The sequence below is a fragment of the Podarcis tiliguerta genome (genome assembly GCF_965153285.1).
Source record: "Podarcis tiliguerta genome assembly, chromosome: 3".
Lineage (NCBI taxonomy): Eukaryota > Metazoa > Chordata > Lepidosauria > Squamata > Lacertidae > Podarcis > Podarcis tiliguerta.
The window spans coordinates 55333602-55359568 of record NC_139536.1 but is presented as its reverse complement, the minus strand read 5'-3'; the positions used below and the strand labels follow the sequence as shown (position 1 = coordinate 55359568).

The 25967-nt window shown below is 40.6% G+C and overlaps 1 protein-coding gene across 4 annotated transcripts in view; it reads left to right on the top strand.

The window, feature by feature from the left end:
- Positions 1 to 25967, top strand: part of PLEKHG1 (pleckstrin homology and RhoGEF domain containing G1) — a 101233-nt gene that overhangs the window by 30581 nt on the left and 44685 nt on the right. Inside the window, exon 1 of one of the 4 annotated variants that reach the window (XM_083434747.1) lies at positions 12902 to 13152. The exons of 2 other annotated variants lie outside the window; for them this stretch is intronic. The gene's annotated coding sequence lies outside the window, so the exon portion shown is untranslated. Of the gene's footprint in view, positions 1 to 12901; positions 13153 to 24098; positions 24416 to 25967 lie in introns of those variants that run through there. One more of the 4 variants, XM_083434748.1, reaches the window with a different exon arrangement.

Here is a 25967-nt window from a genome sequence, read left to right as displayed (position 1 = left end):
ACATAGCTTTTACAAGAAAACCTTTTTGCAGCTTGACCCTCGTTTTAGCTTCTCTTTGAGTAGCAGGCTCTATTACAGCAGGAAATCCTGACCTGCTTTCCTGGTATGGTTTGTCACCAGGCTGTTTCCTTCACAGCTGGCTAGTTTGTGGGCTGTAGTAACCTAACAAGGCATTTGTATTCTCCTGGTGAGCCAGATAAGTTTTTTACATTATTTTGAAGACTGCTTCCCCTAGATTTTGCAGGGCATCTGGATAAACCATCATTTTTAGCATCTCTTCCTGGACAGCTGTAGGAGACAAATTTGTCCAGACTCTGTATTCCTTTTTTTATCTTCCTTTGTGTGTGTATCCAAATAAAAAGGCTTGGTTCATGATAATTTATAACACAAGGAGATTGCTTCAAATAAAATTCTTGTGTAGATAAAAACTTAAGAGGTCACATTTTAAACTAATAATAATTCAAATGACAATGCAGAGGATAGTAAATGTGTGTGTTTGATGATAACTTCTGCCTTCTCTATTGCTTCTGTCGAATTATTTCTATACAGGCTGAGCCAGATGTCTGTACACTGTAAGGAGTAGTAGATTAAGTTGTCACACAGCATCTAACATATTTCCATCCCCCCCCCCCCGAGTGGGTTGTAATGGGACACTCTGGACCACCGGAGTAGCTAATCCTCCCTGCTCAGCAGGATCCTTTGTCATGAGTAATATTACTACAACCCTCCACGCCATCCTCTGAATACAAAAAAAGTTTCTAAGTCACTCTGGGAGGGGGAGAACCCCTCCTCCACTTTTGATCATAACACACTGTTAAAAATTGTAGCTCAGGTATGGCTTATATATTCCATTTTGATCTCCTTGGTGCACCAGAGTCCTCTTGTGATACTCACATAGAAATTCTATCCCACTAGAGTGGCTTACTGTAATTCAGAATCAACAATATCATAAAATAGAATAAAAGGCATTGATACACCATGATTATTTATAGCAGATACTTGAGTAAACGCGTATCTAAATAATAATGTCTTTCCCTACTGCCAAAAGACAGCCTGAGAGGGGACATCCACACTTTATGGAGCAAAATGTCCCACAATATGGATGCAGCCATTAAAACAGCTACATGGCACAAAAGGACCTCTCCAGATATTAGGGAACAAACAGGGTGGTATGGGTAATCATTCAGCTATCTGAAGGTATTTGCCAAAGTTGTGACTGGAAGAAATGGCAGTGGGCACAGAGGCTGCAGGTGTAACATGGTCCTATAGATGAGCTTGCTGCTGCATTCTGGATCAAGTGTGTCTTCTAAAGGTTTTTCTAAAGTTGCCCCATTTAAGGCACATTGCACTAATCTGATCTTGATTTAACTCAGGCTCTCTTTCTTCTTAATTGTAGCCAGGTCTGACTCTCTTGGAACTGGCCACTTTTGCCACCAGGTCATCCAGATAGAAAACTGAGTCTAGGAACACTTTCAAACTGCAAACCTGATTTTTCAAGATGTGTTTATGTGTGTGCATTCTCATTCGAACCAGGCAGAATTCTTGTTCCAAAGCCATCTCCCTCCTGATCAGGAGCATGTGTGTCTTGGGTGTATTCATCTTCAGTTTCTTAGTGCTCATCCAGCTCATTAATTTCTCCAAGTTTCAGTTCAGAACCTCAACAGCTTCCTTTGTATTAGGTTGAAAAGTTTAAAAGTGCTACACGTCACCTGCATATATGAACACCTTGAATTATTCTTCCCGTTCAATGCAGAAGATGTTAAGTAACATGGGCCAGAATCTGTCAAGTTTTAAATATGAATGGTGCCGGCAGAGAGACAGACATATTTAACAACTATTCTCTAAATTTGGGCGTCTCTTTCCCTCCAGGTTGTCCAGAGTTGAAGCTCAGAGTTCAAACTTGGGTCTCCAGTTGTCTTTGGACTACAGTTCCCATCATCCATGACCACTGGTCCTGCTGGCTAGGGATGATGGGAATTGTGGTTCAGAAACAGCTGAAGACCCAAGTTTGGGAAACACTGCTCGAGCATCTTCTAGAGCTGATGGAAAACTTAGTTTTGTTGAAGTGAGTGCATAATGGCTTCTCACTCTTGGAACACTGTCATAACATTTCCAGAGTCCAGATATCAGGGAGAGAGGCCTCCAGAAATTCATTACTATTGTTGCTATTACTTCCAGGGCAGGTAAATGATCAGCTGGGAGGGAACTGGGCAGGGAGAGAGGGTTCCTTCTCTGGATAAATTTACAAACTACACTGAAGAACAACTCATGAGGCAGTCATAAGCATGGCAAGTTGTTATTTTTTTCAAATCTGAAAAGTATTGGCTTTGGTGCTGTTACCCCTCCTTTGGTCTGCTTGTAGAAATTACTCCCACTATACGGTAATCATAAAGAGGTCATTTTTCCAGCTAATCCATATACATTGCTTAAGAAGAGGCATTTGGGCTGCTATCTTAAAGCCAATGTTCGAAACTCCCATTGTTCTAGGCGCGTTTTGCTACAAGGAATTTCATTAGCGAGAGCCATTTCTGAGCTCTGGACACAGTACTGCACCTTAAGGTTTCAGATTAAAACTGCAGAGTGGAAGAAAATGAGGACCTTTTTCTGCCTCCCCACTTCCAGCCACTCTCTGAAGACTGGAGAAGAGACCCTCTTTTAAGAATATTAGTGGGGCGGGCAGGGGAAGCATGGCTTTGGGGGGTTTTTTTGCAGTCTTCAGATGAGGACTAGACCATGTGAAAAATGAATATAAGATTTTAGCTGCAGTTCATTCATTTTCTGCTTTGTATCCTTGTTATAAAAAAGTGGGCCTAGACATTCCATTGTTGCGCCCATAACCTATGCTTAAGGTGCCATTTAGCTCCTAGCTTTCATATCTCAGTTTCCAACACCGCTTAGAGTACTTGTGAAAGTAAAAAAGACTGTGATAAACAAGTTGAATGTGAAAACCTTGTGGCAGGTATTTTGGGGTTCAGCTGTCTTTGAATGTGCTACAGTTGAAGGAAAATCCAAATTATATAGTGTTTGGTGCACCCTACATTAAACCAATTTGTAATTAAAGTATTTATAAATAGAATACAAAACAAATATTTACCTGGGTTTACATCATGAAGTCTTGCTGGCTATGCCCTGATGCATGAAAGCAAGTGTTGGGCCTTAACCCTTCAAATCTGTTCAAGAAAGTGAGTTGGCTGAAAGTAGAAAGTAACACCATCTTCCATAGGTTTGTTGCCAAGTTGGATTACTTGCCATGCATTTGAAGTCCTGAGGAGAATATTAATGACTCTTTTAAAATGGATCTTTAAAAACACAATGGTTACCATGAGTCCCGGTTGGCTGGTGTCCAGCTGGAGTTCAGCATTCCAGTCAGCTGTGATCTAATACTCCTTTTAATCATGCCTGTAAAATTTGAATGGCCTGTGAGTTTTAAGGTGTGTGTGACTTTATAACACACACACACACACACAAAATGTGTGTGTATTATATCATCTCTGTTGGATGGATGGTGAGACTGAAATATTCAGTGTTCTGAAATATTTCTTAGAAATCCCAAACAACATACACCATAAATCATAGTGTGTAATATATAAGCACATTTGGGATCTATAACAAAATGTTGCATTGTGGAGAGGTCTCCTGTAGAAAGTTTCAGTCATCCATGCCTTTTTCCAGGATACTCCTTCCCCTCTTCCCTCCCCCTGGATATCCATTTCGCCTTTCCAGCAGTCTGGCACAGGCAGTATTCCACAGCCGCTAATTGTGCTCAGAAGTTGGGGATGTATTCAGACACAAGCCTATTTGCGTGAGTTTTCCATGAAAGTTAACCCTTCCTTCCTTATCTTGAGCTCAGTTAAAATCCCTCCCTGTTCTAGACTGAAGTGCTTTTGGTGGTTAAGTATTGAGAGAAGTTGCCTGATTTGCTTTATTTTTGGCCTCAAACATAATACGATTTTTTATTTTAAATAGCTGTATGAAAATCCACTCTCTCACCTGCTAAGCAGATCCCTTTGTACTTATTGTAAGAATCAAAGAATTGTAGTGCTGGAATTGACCCTGAGGATCATCTAGTTCTTTGCAATGCAGGAATGTGCAGCTGTCCCACATGGGAATCGAACCTGCGACCTTGGTGTTACTGGCACCATGTTCTAACCAACTGAGCTGTCCAGTATAAATATTAAATAAGGAAAGAGTTTTTAAAGGGGCTTGTTCACAGATACTTACTGCAATCTTGAGTACATTAATATATTAATATATTTGGAGTTTTATGTACCAGTTGTATTGGGTTCTTGCCTGTCATTTATAGATGATAATGTTTTTTGGTAGGAGGCATGAATCCTTAAATCACTCTGGTGTCACATGCTGATATCAATGCCAGCACACGGGTTTGGCGAATGGATTATTGCTAGTGAAAGGTACTAAATATATGTCAGATGATACATATGTCAAAGTGCAGTGCTAAATACCTTTTCCTAAAAATAGCCATGAATTTACTATGTTGTTTACCCTTCTTAGCAGCAATTTGGATTTGTATATAGGTGGCTAAAAATAGCTGTCACTGATGAAAGCTTCCACGTGTTGTAGATTCTGACTCTCCTCACATGTTTACAGAATTCCTAGGCAGAAGGCACCTCTGAAAAAAATATTGTCTGAGTAGTCTGTAAATGATGTGATAATCTGATCACTACATATGCTGATGGCTTGTTTGTTTTTGTTGTGGACATGGGGAGGGAAGCTGTGAGCATCAATCTGTGAAATACCAACAATAGCATTGTTCTCTTCATTAAACAGCCTTCTACGAACAAATTTTGTAATGCGCGATGCAGCCCTGAGAGTTTCATTACAGTCAAACCTTGGGTTACAGACACTTCAGGTTGCGTTTTTTCAGGTTACGGATGTGCTGAAACCTGGAAGTACCGGAACGGGCTACTTCAGGGTTTCGGCGGTCACGCATGCGCAGAAACACCGAATCGCAACCCTCATGTGCACAGACGTGGTGCTGTGGGTTGTGAATGTGCCTCCCACACGGATCACATTGACAACCTGAGCGTCCACTGTATTGCAGTTAGCTGCAAATTGTTATTCTAAAGATAACCAACTAGATCTGATATTGAACAAATTATTGGACGCTAAGCATTTTATAGGTTCCCTTAAACAAATCTAAATAACACAGCTCATGTGTTTTCACCTGTTACACATCATGGGTGATTTGGAAATTTGTTATGCAGCTCTGTTGTTTGGAATTCTTTGCTTCAAGTAAGGATTTTTGCTGGATAAAATTGCTACCACATGAAGGTGTTTTTAAAAACCAGTTTATTTTGACATCTAGTCAATTCTACCATAGAGAACAATTTTTAAATTGTTGGATGTCCCACTTTCCTCTTTGCCAAGTTTTTTATATATATATATATATATATATATATATATATATATATATATACACATGTTTGTAGGGTTTCTTTATTTTCCATTCTGCTTTATTTCTGAGTTGAAAATGTCATGCAAACAAAATGGAAAAGAATTATATAAAAAGGGTTGTTAGCTGCTCAAATAAACATTTGTGTTCATGCAACACAGTGCTTTGTTCTCTGATTGTGATTGGCTTATTTTAGGAAGGTTTATCAGAATCTTTTAACCTTTAGCCCAGGGGTATGGAAGCTTCTGCCCTCAGGCCAAAAAGCGCTTTGCTATTGTGTATTCAATTGTATCTCCTTTCTCTGTACAAACTACTAAATTAAAATTAAAGCAGAGATGAAAGTGTCTCGGCAAAGAGGCAGATCTACATTCCTCACATCATGCAAAATAATAATAATAATAATTCTATGCATTTTGCAATTGCATGCAGTTTTTCAGTTTGCAATTGCATGTAAATTTTGAAGCTTTGGATAGCTTTAACACAGGACTTGCAGTTCATCTTGTGCATTGCTGGTGTTTGCATTCCTTTGCTGAGATTACTGAGTTCATTTTGCGTGGTCAGGAAAGATAAAAGTGCTTTTTGTTTTAAAAACATCAGATAAATAAAAAACAGAAGTTGAAACTTCACCGGATTTACTAATAATTTAATACATTCGTACCTTGGAAGGCCAACAGCTTAGTTCCCAAACGTTTTGGCTCCTGAACATTGCAAACCCTGAAGTGACTGTTCTGGTTTGCGAACTATTTTTGGAAGCCAAACATCCGGCGGGGCTTCCAATTGGCTGCAGGAGCTTCCTGCAGCCAATCAGAAGCCATGCTTTGGTTTTCAAACGTTTTGGAAGTCGAATGGACTTCCGGAACGTATTCTGTTCAACTTCCAAGGTACGACTGTATATGCTTCTGTTTCCCCCTTCCCAACTTTTTTTCACTGAAAAACGAAAACAAAAAAATGGGGACATGTTTTCGTATTACCTCATTGAAGCACATCATTGCCTTAAAAAACAACAACTAAGGATTCTTTTAAAATAACAGCAGCATTAGCCTTCAGTAGCCTTTTAGTGTCCATATCCTGTAACATGGCGAAATTTAATATTACTGGAAAAAGCCTTTGGTGACTGCCAAAATACTAATTTAGCCCCTTTTTGACAAAGGAAGAAGGAATGTTGTAACATATTTCCTTGTATTAAAAGAAAAACTTTTCAGAAGAAATCTCAAGTGTGTTTTAAATAAATTCTGTCTTTCTCAATTTGAAGTCCAGTGGTAATGTTTGAACTTGTTTCATTCCCTTAGCTATACACATGGTAGTTAAATGAATAAATGCCAATTGCTCTGGAAAGAAGACCCCATAAGGCCTGATAAACCCTAAATTTAGAGAGATTACTAGAAGGAAATAGTTGTGTTAAGCTTCACTTTTTTTAATTGGCTCCCTGTGGTTTGAATTAGCTTAAAAGGGGGAAATTGTTGCTTGCTGACAAAGTAGGAAGGCAGCCAGCTTTGATGTTTTATAAGCAATAAAATATTAATAGAAAAGCATATGTTCTTTCTGTGAGATTGGTCAAACAACTAAACTGTTATTTTTTCAGCAAATCAGGCTTGGAGGTATAGTTGCTATTACGTTAACTTTCAAATTTAAGGTGAACTGACAAGCTGATATAGCAAACCATAGAGGTGGGAACCTCAGAAAACCTCCATGCTGGATTTCCCCCTCCCCCCAAAAAAGCTTCAAGGTACATCCAGTGTTTTCTTTAAGTAATTTGACAATTGTAAGACTTACAATTTACTAGCTTTTTTTGAAAACCACAACAGCTAATTGTAGTCCTTTTACTTGGGCTTTGGGTTTGTGTGTGTAAGGAATATGTATTCCATTGGTGCAGTTTACTATTGGGACGAGCAGAATTCTTTTTCTGCCAACTATATTTGCAGCTCAATTCTCATCCCACTTGAGGGAGAATGAGGAAAATAAAGTAGATTGTGGCATAGCAGTTGGGTTGCTGTAAGACATAGAATCATAGAATAATGCAGAAGTCAGATCATGTACCCATAGTATTAACTAGTTCATATTTATTTGAAGTTCTCTTTTTTGCAGTAAGGTGTGAACTGGCTCTTATAGCAGACAAACTGTGATGAGAGGTGCTGTATATAGAGAGCACTTAAGAATGGTATTCTCCCCCCCCCCCCCGTCCTCTTTTGCACACATTTGCATGGAGGTACATATAGTTGGTTGCCAATAACATGACAACTTTTCTTGATGCCATGTTACCCTCCAAGTGCCCCTATTTTCCAGGGAAGGTCCTGGAAGTATGAAAGCCACCCCAGCTTCTGATCTGATCCCAAAATGTCCCTATTTTTCCCACCGAGTTCGGGGTGGAGAATGAGCTGGTGCTTGTTCTGAGCGATGGCAGCAGTAGTGGCTGTGACACACCGGCTCTGAAAAACTGGCAGATGGCAGGGACACCCTGGGCATGAAGAAAGGAAGAGTCTTTATACACACACACACACACACACACACACACCTTTCTTTTCTTAAATTTTTTTTAGGGGTACTCTCATTTTCCTACTCATATTGAAATATGAGGCAAAATTTAGATTCACAAAATATTTAGGGTATGCGTACCCTTGCGTACCCCCAGAAAAAAACTTGCCCCTTTCTAAAATTTATTTATTGGTTTGTGTTTTTCTTTTGGCAAATCTACCAATGAATAAAATAAAATCAGGGTTAAGGGGTTTTCAGGATTATGAAGGGTGTTGGTACCATGGCCCATTGGTATAGTGGTGGTGGAAATGCTCTGCTTGAGGGACAAAAAATGAGGGGTCAAGGAGAGACAGTTTGGGAGGAGAGTGACAAATGTCCCTATTTTCATCTGAGGAATGTTTGGGGGGTATATGTTACTGGGCCCAACAATGCATTCATCCTAAATAATGCAGAGGTGTGCCTTAACAGCTGCATACACATAGATCCGGCATGGCCAGCTTCCTGAGACTGGGAGGTGAATGGGATTCTCCCCATGAGATCAGTATTATTGAAGGCTAGATCCCTCAGTCCAGATCCCCTGGACATAACTATGTATCTGTGTTTAAGTTGGCATTAACTGCTATGGTCCAACTTTTATCTAAAAGATTGGGACCAGCCCAAGAGGGAAGTAATATTTCAGATTAGGGATAACTGGGAGGCTTCAAGATAGGTCTTTGTTGCTTCTCTTCACGTTATTTCAATATTTGTGACTCAAGGGAAGTATTAGTACGTGTGAACTGGAGGTACTAAATCAAACCTGATAACTGTTCTTTGGAAATCTTCATCTTTTGTTACTTTTCGTTCCTATGGAGACAGCACAAACAAAAATATTAGCATCTGCTTTCATCTATAACTTGAGGTATAAAGTTCAACTTCTTTTGCTGCATCTTGACTATGCAAGTTGATGCTTATTTTTCAATTGAACTTGGAAATTCTGGCAAGTTTCCTTTATTCTGGAGGCATTTAATTATTGTGTTTGGCGGACTGACTTTGATACATGGAATAAACTAGAATTCCAGTTCAAAGATTCAGAGCTAGAGGTATTTTAGCCATCTGCCAAAAAAGCAAAATTATTTGTTGCTTTATATTTCAGCCTTGGGAGATACAATTGTTACAAATATTCATTTAGGGTATTGGTTTCAGTTGTAATAGATATTGCAAGAGTTCTGGCTCCTTTAAAACTCAGACATTGTGCACCGCATCTTGGTTCCTTTGAAATCTTAGATCTAAAAGTTAAATGGATATTCTAAAGCCTCAATGAAGAAATTTTACTTAGTCCTATGTAAAACATACCCCCCTTTTTTTTTCTTTCAAGGAGCTCAAAGTGATGAACACAGTTCGCCCCTTTCCCAGTTTTATCCTCACAACAACCCTGAAGTAGGTACATCTAAGACTCCCTAAGAACATAAGAGCCTGCTGGATTAGGTCAGTGGTCCATCTTGTCCAGCATCCTGTTCTCACAGTGGCCAGCCAGTGCACAAGAGCACTCTGCCCTCTCGTGGTTTCCAGAAACTGCCATTCAGAAGCAAACCACCTCCAGCTGTGGAGGCAAAGCATAGCCATCATGCCTAGTACTCATTGATTATCAGTGGGCAGCACATAGGGACAAGAGGTTGTTGTACATATTATCTGAATGAGCTGAGATATGACTGGCTGAACATGGCCATTCAATAGTCCAGGGATGGGAAACTTGTGGGCTTCCAGATGTTACATACCAGCTCTCATCAGCTTCAGCCAAAATGACCAAGAGTAGGAGCTGGTGGGAATTGTTGTTCATCAACATCTGGAAAATTTCATGCTCCCACCCCTGCAACAAGTAATGGTAAGACTTATCTTTTGATGGTAGTCCTTGTTGGTGATAGTCGTGTCCTTAGGATCACTGTGAAGGCTTCTTGTGTTAAGGAAACGGTGCTGTCATCAAGACCAAGCATCTTTTTTGAGGTCACGTCAAGGTTTAAGAAAGGCTCCTGTGACAAGTCATTGAGGAAACCTTGCTGGTAATGGCTTTAACATCTGATTTATTTTCCTTTAATTCTAATTGCATCTTGCATTCGCAAGATTAGACAAAGATTACTCTGAACAGTAAAAGAAAGTATGAAGGTAGACTATTTGCCTTTGTTGTGTTCTTATAATACATTTGTCCATCAGTTTAGGTAATGGATTGAAATTTTGAAAGAATAAGTAAACACCAGTTTTAAATCAGCTAACGTGATAGCTGAATGGCAGTGTGTTGTGTTCTACCTGTTCAGACTAAAGAACCTGAATCTATGGTATGAATCAAAATGGGATCAGTCATTTTAATCTCCTAATTGAGTATTTTTAAGAATTGTCTGGTGTCACTCCTCAAACAACAATCCCTCCTGGACTGGTTTTGTCATTAATCTTTCATCACAATGTAGCATGTAATGATGCAATATAATTTTATTTGCCAAGGAACTTCCTCCTGTCCTCAGCTTGAAGTTAGTTGATATTTTCAAGTATCATGCCTATTTATTATACCACCCAAATAGCACTGAGTAGAGCTGTTCTGTGTGCTTGCTTTTTACATTTAAGGCCATGCAAAGTTCAGGTTAAAATAATTACTGAATATATTTGAGAACTGAGGAAAGAAAAATGTGATGGTCTTAACATTCCAGCCCAGGATTGTACTGGGACAGCCACATGATTCTTATCTAAAGTCATCACTTTTTTCTTTCTCAACAAAATAGCCCTGAATGTAATATCCAAACATTTCTCTCTTTTGGTTACTTTTGTAATAATTCTATCAAATATGTTTAGCCTAAACACTGGTGGCTTATTTAGTTTGAATACAGAAAGTTTATTTTGTGATTAAAGAAAATAGCATCCCACCCTTCTCTTCCTGGTTTAAATACACTATTGTGACACTTGCTAAGCTTGGTTAAAACTCAGGTTTGAGGGTATAATTTTAGAGAATCCTATTCCTCTCTATACAGTGGTGCCAACTTGAATAAAATATTGGGGGCCCCAGGTATAATTAATCACAAGATGCAGCACACACACCCCATTTGAATGGCAATGCCCATCAACTTAGGGGCACAGCCCCCTCAAATATTTTATGGAGGGCAATGGGACCTCAGCCCATAGGAGTTGGCTCCTAGGGACTAAACCAGGTTGTGGAAAATATACTATCTGGTTGTCACAAGTTTTTTTGGCACCCTGGGCAGATTTGGAATTCTGAGATTATGACATAGGCAGCAGTCACCAAACAAAATGTTTTAGACTAAAATTCCCCTCAGCCCCAGTCAATATGGCCAGCAACATTTGGAGATCACCAGGCTGGGCAAGGCTGAGTTAGTCGAACATTTTCTAAAAAGTTACCATTGACTTTGGTTTTTTTGCCACCTAAAGGCAACTATTTATCTCCCCACTTTTCCAGCAAATGTAACAAGCAAAAGAACTTTCAAATAAACTTGTGTCTTATGACCAGTTTACTGAAACTTGGAAACTTTCTTCAAGTCTCGGTGCTGAACTTTAGATTTCATCTATACACAAGACATTAGTGTTTTACAGGATTTTTTGGTTTTGTTTTCCTTTGACTCGCAAGACACATAGAACATTAAATCACAGCAATTTAATATGTTGGAAACTAACCTAAACTCACATTTCCTAAAACCTTCTACAGAATTCTTTTAGTGTGACAGCAGTTAAGATAAAAGTTAATAGGGAAATTACACAGATAATTTTTCCAAGAAGAATAAAGCTGGATATTCTAAAATATAGACAGAGCTAAGCAATGAAATGCATGACTGTAAAACATATGAAGGGAAAGCTGTTCCACTGTAATTTATATTGTAAAACCATATATTTATTACCGTATTTTTTGCCCTATAGGATGCATTTTCCCCCCTCCAAAAATGAAGGGGAAATGTGTGTGCGTCCTATGGGGTGAATACAGGCTTTCGCTGAAGCCTGGAGAGCGAGAGGGGTCGGTGCGCAGCGACTTCGCGCCAGTCTCCCAAGGGTTGCGCAGAGCTGCCTGCAGTCCCGGGCTTTGCGCAGCTCTCCGCAAGCCTGGGGAGACCGGCGCAACTTCCGCCGGGCTCCCTAGGCTTGCGGATAGCAGGCTGTTCTCGGGGCTGGGGTCGGGGGAAGCTCAGGCTTCCCTCGCACCAGCCCCACACTTGGGGGGAAAATATTTTTTCCCCCTTTATTCCCCCCCCCCCAAAAAAAACTAGGTGCGCCCTATGGGGCGAAAAATACGGTAGGTTTGTGTCTTTGCTTGTTAAGGGAAAGGGGACTCGTTTTATTAGCACAGCATACCTTATTTACATTGTGTATATAAAGGACTGTGGTTTATGTCAGACTGAAACAAGTGGTTGTCCATAAATTGCAATGTATGTAAAATATAAAGATTTCTTTGATGGTTGATGTTGTTGATCTTTGATTATGGAACTTCCCCTTCGTCAGTTCCTGAAACAGGAGAAATACCTGAGAAAATCCCTTTCTTTAGCTTTATTATCTTCATTCTCTTCCCCTGTTTTACCCATGTTGCTGCTGGCAAGAGCATATTTGATTATGTGTGTATGTGTGTGGTTTTATTTATAAGAGTAGCCCACATGTTCAAACCTTGCAAGAATACTCAGGTCATAATATTTACTATATTAGAGCTGGGCTAAGTGATTCGTCACATAGACCTCCTTACATTTCCTTTTTAGAGTTTGCATTGAAAGACTGGCGATGGGATGAGGGTTCTTGCTCTTCCTGATTGTAAAGAACGAGAGTGCTGCAGAGCTGCAGGCTTAGAAGAATTTTCCCGGCAGGCTCTTTCCCCCTTTTAAGCTTTCCACTACTTTTTGAGGCCTGCAGTGATGGCTGGTTGCCAGCAGTGGTATCAAAAAAACTGCAGCTTTAAAAATCAAAACCGGAGGGTGGCTCTTAGCCACTTGTTAATCTTGTGTTGAACACCTTTCAGTGAATAGCCATTTAGGCTGGTTCTTTCGGAGAATTCATTAGCGATCCCGTGGGTGTGCACGCTCTCTTTCTTTCTTTCTTTCTCTCTCTCATTGGTATGTGAATGTGGTGCTGTTTGTTTTTGCCTCACTTTGCAGATGCATTTCTAGGCAGCTGCATCTCTATGTATAAAATGCCCAAGAGCAGCCTTAAGCCAATTTGCAGAATGAACAATTGATTTAATGGAGTGTGGGTAGGCTTACCCACCCAGCCCTGTGAAAAATGAGCTTGTTTGTTGCAGAGGAAGCATCTGTAGGGTAAGCAATTCTTTTCTTGTACTTCCTTTGATTCTTGTTAACTCTCCTCTGTCTCTGTTTTCTCCTCTTATGCATCTTTACACGTACTGTGCTGCATTTTTATAACTGTGTGTCTTAAGCATGTTTGAAAGGGTTTTGCTCAAAAATGAATATAACTGCGTTTTGTGAGCTTCAGCTTTTATGCCTTTTCATAGCCTGCTTTCTTGTGATTGCCAAAGCCTTCAGTCCTGGGCTTGCTTCCTTGGAAACAGGTCCCATTTAACTTGCATGGATTAGGATGTAAATATATGAAAACAATGTCCTATTGCTTGTAATATTTATAGATTCAAAAAGGTTATAAACACACTGCAGCAGCTTTGCTTTTGCCCTTATTTTGTGTGTGTGTGTGTGTGTGTGTTATAGAGTCAACAGTCTAAGAAAATAGGGGTTTGGAGTAACCAAAGCTTAGGAAACCTGATAATTGTCCAGAAATAAGCATTTCAATCTTCAGAAAATAGCATCTTGGAAGTTTCTTCCAAAGGAGTTAGAGATCCTTGGGGATAAATGCAGCCATCTCATAATGACAATTCCTTTTAGTTGAAAACTATGTAAGATATTTTCGGGATGGTATCACTGCTCTTTGGCTTGTGGCATTGAATGGAATAGCCCAAGACTACAATCTGAGTGCAAGGCAGAGGTGGGGGCTAAACATTCAATTGCTCCCTTTGACCCCACATTTGCTTCTGCACTACCTGGTCTGCAGAAGGCAGACTAGTGAGGCTGAATGGCAAGGGACTTGCCCAAGGTCACAAACTTGAGTTCAAGGCATAGCTGTCAATGTTTCCCTTTTTTAAAGGGAAATTCCCTTATTCCAAATCGGATTCCTCGCAAGAAAGGGGAAAAGTTGACAGCTATGGTTCACGGCAGAGAGAGATCTGAGCTTTCTGAAACTCCCAACCTTCCAAATCAGTTCGTCTTCAACTAACTTAGCTAAAAACATTCAAACCTCATTCAGCTTCTCCAACCCCCCTCAGTCAATTTCAAGAGACGCGTGTTCATTCTGCCCATACTTCCAAAAGAGAGAAGCCACCTCTTAACTCCTGCTTAGTGAGGCTAGGTGTCTATTTTCCTCTTCCTTTACCTGATGAACTTAGTAAAGAGGAATGAAGGGCAACTGCCCCCCCCCCCAAAAAAACCCTTAGCCTGCTACCATGATACTTTCCTCCACTGTACTTCTCAGTGCAGTTGTCTCAGGACAGACAGAGGTGAACCCTTTTCACACTTTGTTCTGCATCAGCATCAGTGTCTTAGATCCTGACTGTCATCTTGAGGTCAGAATGGCTAATGTCAAAATGATGACTTTGCTTGTTTCCCCCATTTTGGCACACTTAGTGCCCTATAAAAAGAAGATGCCATATGTAAAGGATACAAACCTATGGAAATGCAGGTGTTTATAATTTATATAATTTAAGGTTTTAGGGAAAGCATTTACATTGGTGGTGGCAGTAGTGAGTTTGGTATCACAAAACTACTTGCGTTTACAATGTCCCATTAGGGTTAATGTCCTTTACCAATAATATTAAAGAGACATTTGAATTTTTATCAAGCTTTGTATGTATATAGAAAAAAATACTCTGGAATTATCATTTTTAGATGGCAGTTCTCATGAATGAAGGTAACAAGAAGCAGGTGGAGCACACATTCCATGACAGTTTGTGCTGCTAATAAATTCTGACCAAAGCCAAGGGCTCTGGAATTACAAATTGATCCATAATCCTTTTGTCTGGTGCTTTCCACAATCCTTGCAACTATAATAGGATGCTATTTTTTTGCTTCCAGACAAAGCATTCCCCACTAGATGCAAGGTTACAAGAAGATTTTGAATGCTGCATTCCAAACTCTATTGTTAATTAATTAGTGAGTTGTCTCCACTGCTTGTGTGAGTGAAAGGCAGCTTGCAAAACTGATTTTTCCCTTCCTCCCCTGTACACGCCCCCCCAGTAACTCTTTCCAGAGGATATGGGGTCCCTCCTGAACAGGTGGGACTGCAGTACAAGGCAGATGGTTCAAAAATTAAGAGAGGGCTCTTGCTTTAGCATGATCACTGCTGCATATATACCGTTTACATACACATCTGATCAAAATCTCTCTTGCTGTGAGTACACCACACTTTGTGTTTATTTGTTGTGCTGAACAGTTAAAGCAATATACATACAAGGTATGTATTCCCTCATTAGTTTGTATAATTAAATGTAACTATTGGATACAGTTACAGGCTTTACTGAACTTGATCTGTGGCTTTGTAGCTGCATTGCCTATATGCAGTCACTGCTTAGCTGGCTTATTTCACTGCCAAAGAGGCAAGCTCTTTTAAAAATAAATATACAACAGCTAGACTCTTTGCTGTAAATAATGCAAAGCTGAAGTCTGCTGTATAAATGATTCTGTCCTTAATGCACATGTTCATTCTGCTCACTACTCTTGCATTATAATTTTTTTTAAAAAACCGTAATCTTTACCTAATACCAAAGCAAAAAAGTTGAATTTTGGCAGGTCTGGGACCCAAAGAGACTGTATAAGCAGTTCCAAACATCCAGCCGGCCTTAGATTTGTGTTTTCTAAGCTTAAGTATATGGCATGACAAACTGCTTTAGAAACATAGGGTACTTTAAAGAACAGTTTGTTATATGGCATGAGTTGGGGAGTGGGTGGGCAAAAGTATTTCATAGTAAGTAACTCTTTGGATTCTGGCCCAGATATTTTGTATATATCATTTGCATAGAGAGAGTTCTAAAAGATAAAAATTTGCATGGAAAACTTGGAGTATGCCAAGCCTAGTCATTCCTTATCCTTTTAAATAAAAAGGAGAATTGAAGTGGGGTGGTAGTGGTTAACAGCTGCTTCCAGAGAAACACTGATTTTCCACCAAGCATGCCAGCTAATAGCTCTTATGAGAGGGTTATGCTTAGTGCAATAATAACCAGTCTAGTGGCCTCCCTGAGACTCACCATGCTCTGGGATTCATTCAGTAGTGAATGTGCCGCATTGTTCAGCAATGAAACGTCTGCACAGGCTGAGAGTTACTGGCTTTTTGTTTCCTTTTAAAAGTTGAGAAGTAGCAATTATCTCATTTCTTCAGTGATGTAACCAGAATTAGCATTACTACTTCTTCTAGAAGGAGGCTGATACCAGTGTGAAAACTCTTTGTGCCCGAACGATGTGTTATGATACGGTAAATCATCACACAAGACACCACTTCCAGCAGTCTTTGTATGATGATCATAATGTGGCACAACTATACAGTCATACCTCAGGTTACAGACGCTTCAGGTTGCGCGTTTTCGGGTTGTGCATCACGCCGAACCCAGAAGTACCAGAATGGGTTACTTCCGGGTTTTGGTCCATTGCAGAAGGGCTAAAAAAATCACTCTTTGTGCATGTGCAGAAGGACTGAATCGCCACCCGCACATGCACTGACGCGGCACTGCGGGTTGTGAACACTGCAGGTTGCGAATGTGCCTCCCGCATGGATCATGTTTGCAACGCGAGCGTCCACTGTATTTTCTTTAGCTGCTTCAGTTCTATGTTTTCCCGCAAATTACCCACAATTTATGTGATTGCGTCCCTGTTGATTTCACTGACTGCTTTACTCCTTTGATCCTAGTGGCCCAATGCAGCATTCTTCCATTGGTAGCAGGCCATTGCCTTTCATTTGTCCTTTCCAGAGGTGCCACATTCTCGTTCAAGTATCCTGGTGACTGTGCTCTCTGCTATATATATATTTAAGTCATGGAGTCTTTCTTGTAGGACTTTACTTATGGAAACTGACCAATTAAATGTTCTGCAGTTGGCAAGTAAGTTTAAGAAAAGATTTTGGTGCCTTGCTCTAATCTTAAACTTACCCCACTTTGCATCCTTTGTGCAAAGGTAGGGTTTTTCCTGCCCCCCTATTGTGCAGCAAATTATACATTGTTTTTGTACTGTTCATCACACTTAAATTTAGAAGTCTTTACGACAGAACGAACAGTGTTCAACATTCAGTGTCTTTTGCCAAGCAGATAGCCTGGGACACCCCCTTTTTTCTTTTGAAAATGAATCATTGCATAATTAAAGAGTCGGCCTATATAGGCAACTTGTTTCCATAGCAGCTAAAGGTCAGAAATGTCGTTTGGAAGGAGCCTCACACACAGTATATTATGAATTGAAGAATCCCTCTTTTTTTTGCAAAACTATTCATTTATTTGACATGAAAACTGGTGGGGTATATAAGGTGGATATCAGGGTAACGGAAACCCAAATTTGTGCATAAATGTGGAGTAGTCATCCGTCATTACAAGCTCCATTTCTGACTTCGCTATCACAGATGACATTTCTGTGCCACCACTAAGCCTCTCAGTGTTAAGTTTGAGACAAGAAGGAAAGGCTTTTGAGAACATGCTTGCAGTGCAGGATTGAACCTCAGTACTGATCAGTTCATAAATTAGTTACAAATTGCAAAGCAGAGGTAAATTTCTAGTTTATTGAGTTAATCCAGGATAGTCCATTACCTCAGATAAGGGGGAAGGAAGCTTTGTGTCTGTTGCTCTTGAATGTAACTCATGCTAATAGATGAATATACTCTGAAAGTTCCTAATTATGCATCCTTCAGTTACAAAAAAAAAAATAGAATCAACAATGTAAAGTGAAAAAGTGTAGTGTTTTATATCTGCGGGAAAATTTCTGATGCTTACCATGCTGCGGCCCTGCTGTGCACACGTAATGAGAGCAGCTTGACCTTTCTGTGTGGTCAGTGTTTTTGCTGTTACTCATTTGTGTTGGAAACTTTTGTGTGGAAGGCTTTCTTGTGCCGACCCATGGGGTAAGGAAAGATCAGGGTGGAATGCAGCAAAGCCCTGTGCCACTTGAATGTATTCATGAACGTTTAGGGCAGTTGCGTTTAAAAATGGCAACTTCGCCAATGGCCCTTAAACTATTTTCGCACAGTTGGCTGCTTTATGCCTAAGACAATAAATACGTCAGTTATATTTAAGTCTGTTCAAACTAGACAATGTTCTTCGTTGTAGATTTTGTAGGCACTACCCTGTTTAACACAGTGCTGTTTGAAACAGCTTGCGCTTCTTTAAGCAAGTGGGCAGTCAGTGGCAGTGGGGGGGGGGGACTCCTCTTCCTTACTCCACTGCTGCCAGCCCATTGACTTAAAGGAGAAGTGTGTGCTGCTTCAAACAGCATTTATGCTAAGGGATTTAAGCCTCACTTCCCAGCTGATGAGCAAGGATTAAATCTGGCTGCCTTGGCTGCATGATCCTTTTCCCTGCTGGGAGCAGTGCCCATCGCCAGTGCAGGATTAAATGCTGCCTTCCCACCTATCAGTTGGCATCACCAGTGACAACTGGTGGGCGTGTTTTAGGAAATTGCCTTGTGGGTCAATTTTACCTGATCAATTAATAAAGCATTGTAAATAACTTATAAACATTTATATTATCCAGGAACTTGTCATTCCCAGACATTGTTTGTTGAGACCCTTGTTCTAGAAATTTAATTGTCCAATTTTTCTGTTTCCTAAGATACATAAGTTCCAGCAATGTTACCATATTCCAAATCATTTCATATCTGTGTAGGATTAGGAAAATCTTTACCCTCTGATTATATGCTCTCTTTCTAAGATTTCCTTCTTTCCATATGCTCATCCATCACCTGTGCTTGGACTACCTGGAGGAGCATTAGTAATGTGAGTGGAAGGAGGGTGTATTCTACAAAAACATAACAAGTCGACATCTTTTCCAAATCTTCTCTTGGGGAGTGGGGAATACTTTGGAAATGGAGTTGACCTAAGTGCTAGTGGGTTGAAAAGCTTGTAAGGTAAGGAATTAGGCTGGAGGCAAGGCTTCAAGCCCAGCTATTAATTAAAAGTGCAAACTAATCCAAAGGAGTCAACCAGTTTTGGTTGTCATTGGTAACTGGGCATTACTGGTGGTTGCCACAAACCCTTCACATCCTTTTATTATTCCAGAATGTGCTGAGAAGGGGATTCAGGGAAGGAGTTAGTTTCACTTCATCTGGGTTTTGCTTTGTTTTGAGACAATTAGTGATCCTTCACCTCAAGTCAGAATTGGTTTAGTATTTATCACCATTTTCTGAAAATTCTCAGGGGTGGAAGTTAGCTGTGGAATGCCAGATTCTCCCCCACTTTTGTTCATATGCCTGCAAAACACCCCTGTAGTCATGAATGCCAACTGCACATGTGTTGTACCTTTGCTTTCTAGCTGGAAAGTTGATGCTCAGTTTAACACATACAAACTTATACAGTGGTACCTCGGGTTACATACGCTTCAGGTTACAGACGCTTCAGATTGCAGACTCCGCTAACCCAGAAATAGTACCCCAGGTTAAGAACTTTGCTTCAGGATGAGAACAGAAATCGTGCTCCGGCGGTGCAGCAGCGGCGCGAGGCCCCATTAGCTAAAGTGGTGCTTCAGGTTAAGAGCAGTTTCAGGTTAAGAGCAGACCTCGAGAACAAATTAAGTTCTTAACCTGAGGTACCACTGTATTATGAAGTTCGCCAGCATTGCTGCTTAGAAGTAGCAAGGGTCAACCTTGGTGCTGCCAAATGTCTTTAAAGCATTGCACAAGGTGAGTGACTGGGTAGCCAAGAGAGTTCTGTCTACCCTGCCCAGCATGAATAGAACATCCCACACCACCCTTTGAATTCACTCTGATGCAAGGATAACTTGTGGGAAGGAAGACATGTCTCTGTGTTGTGAATTCAGGGGCAGCCTAAAGCTGGACTTGAACTGCCATAAAGTTGTGGAGTAATCTTCTTTGGAAGAGGCTAAGTCAGTTGCTTTGTCTTCATGTACAGTTATCTCTGAAGTGCAGTTAATTGAATGGGAAAGTAAGAACAGCAAAGTCTAGGTGACTGGCCATTTAACTGTTTAGCTCATGGATAGGCAAACTAAGGCCTGGGGGCTGGATCCGGCCCAATCGCCTTCTAAATCCAGCCCACGGACGGTCCGGCAATCAGCGTGTTTTTACATGAGTAGAATGTGTGCTTTTATTTAAAATGCATCTCTGGGTTATTTGTGGGGCATAGGAATTCGTTCATTCCCCCCCCCCCAAAAAAAATATAGTCCGGCACCCCACAAGGTCTGAGGGACAGTGGGCTGGCCATCTGCTGAAAAAGTTTGCTGACCCCTGGTTTAGCTGTTGAAGAGACAAGCTAGTCTTTGGTACAAATTTTAAAATTTAAATAAAAAAGCATATCTCTTCAGCTGCAGAAGTGATAGCTGTGCAGACTTCAAAGAATAGTAGGGTAATAAATGGAACTCAGTGATGGTGGTTTGCGGAAACTGAATTCCACAGAAGGAAGCTTTTGAGCTCGGGGTGAGTGAGGAAGTCTATTGCAGGAAGTCTGGAGGGAGCCCTTCAACTCTTGCTGTAAGTTGCAGAGGAGGAAAAATCCATTTTGATGAACAGAACCATAATCTAGAGTTTACAAAAGTAACGAAAGCATTGTGTAAATAAACCTTTCTAGCATTTCTGTGTTATGATCCTGAGAAAGAAAATAAGGTGACTGACAAAGAACAAAGTGGAAATAGATCTTAATGGTGGGAATATATTGCACTCCTAGAATTAGCAATGATGTTTTCAGTCTACCACTAGAAGGATAATGTATTTGCCTCCATAGTGCTTTGGAATATAGTGGAAAAATTGCAGATCACAACTGGAATCATTTTGGCTATAAGGTTGGGTGGGTGGGGGTTTTCAAACAGTATTCTGTCGAGGATCTTATTAAACTTTTAAAAGTAAGAAAGAAAGCATTTTCTGCAAACTGGAATCAATGTATATACAATGTGTATACAAAACTTGGGTTTTTAGCGAATCAGCAAGATAAAAGCTTTTGTTTTGTTATAGAAATCTCTGCAGTATGATGTACAGGTTTAAATAATCGTTGCACTGCATTGCAGAGGGTTATTAATACATTGCCCTGCACTTTGGGGAAGAAGTCAGAATGTCCTCTAGAAGGTCCTGAGTTGACTGTTGTTCATTTATGGTTTGTTAAGATTCCTGAAGTAGGAAACATAATGCTTGCAAATCATTAAATTGAGACCACAATATCCCCCTCGGTCATTTATAGTTGATTTGCATTTGGGAAATGTATATGTTTTTGAAAGCATGATTAATTTTTATGGCAAAGGGGCACTCAAAACCATACATTTCTGAACATTTCAAACAGCTTTTTATAATAATAATAATAATAATAATAATAGAGACTTGCAGCAATAAACAAAATTTAGATCCCATTTGGACAAAATAATACTCTCTTTATAGGATATCCTTTTATAAATGTCCACATCTTCCATTTCCTGCTCTGGCAATTCTGTGAATTTTCAGAGGTCGTTACATTGGATAGTAGTAAAGGTAACTTTACTGTAGATTAAAAAGAAAACTTTATTTCGATGTTGCAATAAACCATGTCTATGTGGGAATTCCACATGCTGCCAGTTAAGCTTTTAATGTAAAAACAAAACTGATACTCAGTGTGCCTAAACCTCTGGTCCACAGTGTACCACATGGTAATGGAGATCAGCATAGTGAGAGAGTTGCTTGCAGGGTTTAGACCTGCTGAATGAGCACACCTGAGCCCTGACATGTACCTTGGAGAAAGATGTTCACAGAACAGTTTGAGACAACGTCCCTTATGTGACCATTGTGCATTGTTTGAAATGTAGTTTTTCAATTTCTCTGATTCATATCTTGTATCAGCTTGAGAGTTTCTAAGGTCGATCGCCTAAACCTGAAGTGATGTCATCAGTCATGAGGCCCTATCAGGATCAGGCATGGATTGGCAGGCTCAGTCAGATGAGGCGGATGAAGGAGAATTGCGGAGGGGTGTTGTAGAAACTGGGGTTGGATGATGGAAGTTATCTTGCTACTATGGAACAGGAAGCAAGGAATGCTAGCTCTCCCCTCTGTCCTTCAGACAGAGAGGAGAGCATCATAGGAGACTAGAGAAGGCCCCAATCAGCTGCTGGGGATGGGGAATAAAGTAGAAGGCAGCAAAGGTGGATGCAGCCTTGTCACCAAGGGCTGACATAACCAAGGCAAGATAATAGGGTTCTTAATTTACAAACCAGTATGACATATTCACATTCTCTCAATACTTAAGGCATAGATAATACGTATGAAGTGCTGTTTGAGTATGCACTTTTGCTGGAAAAACTTTTTTTTAAAAAAAATTGCTGGGTCAGGCCAAGGTCGAGCATATTATGAAATCTATATGTGATAGTTGGTTTTGTGGGATGGGTTTTAATATGTAGGAGAGGCTATATGCAGGTAAAATACTTACCGTATTTTTCGTCCCATAGGGCGCACCGGCCCATAGGACGCACCGGCCCATAGGACGCACCTAGTTTTTTTGGGGGGGGAATAAGGGGGGGAAATTTTTTTTTTTCCCCCAGGCGCGGGGCTGGGGCGGGGGAAGCCTGAGCTTTCCCCGACCCCAGCCCCCAAAACAAGCTGCTATCTGCAAGCCGTGGGAGAGCTGCTCGACTTCGAGCAGCTCTCCCACGGCTTGTGGAGAGCTGCGCAAAGCCCAAAGCCTGGGGGATGCTGAGCTCAGCGCCCCCCAGGCTTCTGGGTCCAGGCAGCTGTCCGCGAAGCAGTGGGAGAGCTGCACGACTTCCTGCAGCTCTCCCACTGTTTGCGGATAGTTTCCTGAAGCCTGGAGAGCGAGAGGGGTCGGTGCGCACCGACCCCTCTCGCTCTCCAGGCTTCAGCAAAAGCCTGCATTCGTCCCATAGGACGAACACACATTTCCCCTTCATTTTTGGAGGGGGAAAAGTGCATCCTATAGGGCGAAAAATACGGTATATTTACAGTAGAAACAGTCTTAGGCATGCGCCTGAGCAGGAGCAAGCAGAGGGCATGTCTACCCTCATTGCTGGTCAAAGGAAGGGAGGGGGGAACATGAAATGCTTCTTTGTTTCTTCCCATTCCAGAGAGGAGGGGAAATGACTTCATAAAGAGCCCTCTCTGCCAATTATATTTCTATGGTCTGAGTCTCTGCCTATCAGCAATACACCTCTGTGGTTGTTAGTTCCAAAACTTACTAACTAGCAAGAACATGCATTGTTGGATTTGACTGCAATCTCCCATAGGTGTACCAGAAACTATACGACCCATGGTGGTTCAATGAGATTGTTGGAGACCTTTTACATTCAAGATGTGTGCTCCATCTGTATGTGGTGCAATTATTAGACAGACTGAAATTTGTGAAATTGTGGCCTGGTAGTTTTGATATTACTAACATTTTAGAAGTACCTGATCCAGGTATTAAGGGAAGTGCAGAACTGGACTGGACATAATAAGTGCCCTGATACCATTACTTTAAGGAACCTGGCATTGGTGTTGTTTTGTCGTATGGCTGCATATTATAGTTTTAACCTTTTTTAAAAAAAACCCTCTAAAAATATTTATAGTGTTTTCTGTTCATGTTTTATGTGAACATGTAGATGTAAATATGAAAAATGTAAATCCTTCATCAGGTATATGTGTATGCAAACTCCTCTCTGTATTATATTTATTTATTTTTTAGCAAGAATGCATCCTTTTAATTTAAAGAAAATCTTTAATTTCTATTTTTTACAGTGGTGGAGGAGGGCAGATAAAAAGTTAAAGGCCAAAATGTTGCTGTTAAATTTGCAGTGCAGCGTCAGCCATTTTTAATATGCTAAAACTGTCTTCACATGTTGGTGCAATTCAGGGGTATCAATTTACCCATTTCTGTACTTTTAAAACTATTATTCTCCTGCACTAACAGGACATTGATTTTATCTGTCCCAGCTCATATTTTCTTTGCATTTTTCTCAGTGTTGTATAGAGTTAATCACTGGTTGAAGGAAAGCAATCAGAATGTTGGAGGCCGCTCCCTCCCCCACCTAAAGAGACTAGTTAGTGGCGTGTTGCTCAGTGAAGTGTGCATTTAAAGTTACCCACAGTGGTGTCTATTGTCCTGTTCCTGAATTGAATGATGTCATGTTTCATTTAAGGCTCTTAGCGATGCCGACGACTGCATTTGGTGTGGGCAATGAGAAAGTTGTGAATCAGGTTCCTGTGGAGCCTTTTGTGCATTAGGGTTTCGATAGCCGAAAGCTGACTCAGGCAGTATTTCTACCAAAGGAGCTGAATAGGCTAGCGAGACCATCTCATTTTACCTTAGTGCCTGAGCGAGGTGATTTGGGGGAACTGCCGGAGTTGGAGAATGCATTTATCTTCTATTACACAGGTAGGTTGCAAGTTGTGCGAGGGAGCGTAAGGGAGAGAGAGGGGAGCTTGTCCGTTCACTGCGTAAGGATCATTGAAGACATTCCACAGTGGTGAGATACCGTCGCAGAGGACTTTCCTTTGGAACAGTGCTTGGGGACTCAAACATGTTGTAATCTATGACAGAAGACTGTGTGATAGAGCCAGGTAGCTTATTTGAGCTTGGGAAACAAAAGGCAAACTGGTGGGCAAGTTTGTAGTTTCCTATGGGCATTTGGGGGCATTTGAAAGGAGCCCATCACTGGCTGCAGGTTTTGCACTTCTTGAATGGGCTGTTGAATATTTCTGTAGTGTGCTGAGTTTGCTTTGTATGCTGTAATGAATACAGTTTTAGTGGCCCTGCTTGAAACTGTTGAAGATTATTGTGGTTTGTTTGTTTTTTATTACATTGCAGCTAAGCTGTCCATGCTGCCTATGCAAAGTGGTGTTTGATGTCATCTATGTTCAGGACAGAGTGCCGTATCTGTGCGGGAAGTTTCTGTGACAGTAACAGCACCTGTGAGTGTGTGCGAACTGTAAGGTGGTCAAGCTCTGGAGCATGTCGTCCTTAGCTTTCAAATAAAATTTGATCACAGCTTTTTACAAGCAACCTTTTTTACTCTTGTGTTGTGCAGCAGCATGACCTTAATTGCTTAAAAGCTCCCTAATTAAATTATTAAGAATGGAAATAGCTCAGATTAACATTTGATTTCATGTGCAATGAATGATAATTATTTAGTGGTGTAATGCTGATTATGTGGATAATAATTTTAAAATTAAGTGTTTCAGGGAGGCAACAGCATGAATCGTGTGCTTTAATGTGGGATGCAGATGTTCGCATGTAGTTTCAGCAATTAGTATAAGGAATGCAAATGGGTGTGAAGTTTCAAATGTGGCACTGCTAGATTTATCAAGCTACATTATTTTGACCTTTGAAATTGTCAGAAATAAGAGTGCTTTCAGTGATTGCTGTAAGCATAACCATTGAAAGCATCAGCATCTCCTAAAATGCATAATGAATGGCAAAAACCTGAATGTGGCATGCTTGATATCAAAACCTCATGTAAGTTAATATTAGACTATTAACCATGGGAAACTTATTTTTTCATATTTGATCTTGTAACATACAGTTTCTAGTACTAAAGTTACCTGTGAGTGCATTTCCCAGCCTGATATTGTATCACTGTCTCTCTAGTTCACTCTGTGCATTTGTTTGTGTTTAAAGTCTCTTGTTGGCATATCAGCGGTATGTGCCTTCACAGGCAGTAGGCCAGACAGGGTGGGGAGCTTAACTACATTTGTGGAAAGGTATGGGCAAGAAAGGGATCATGTTGCTGAAACACATTTATCTGTGAGTGTTGATAAACATGCAATTAGCCCTCTTTCCATTGCTTAGCTTGCACAAACCAAACCAAAGCCCTGTCAGTTGTAGATCTATGAAAGCATATAGAGCTGGCATTCTTCCCCACCCCCCACCCCCAGTGCACAATAAAAGGGTGAAAATGGATTTAATGTTTGATAAAAACCTGTTACCC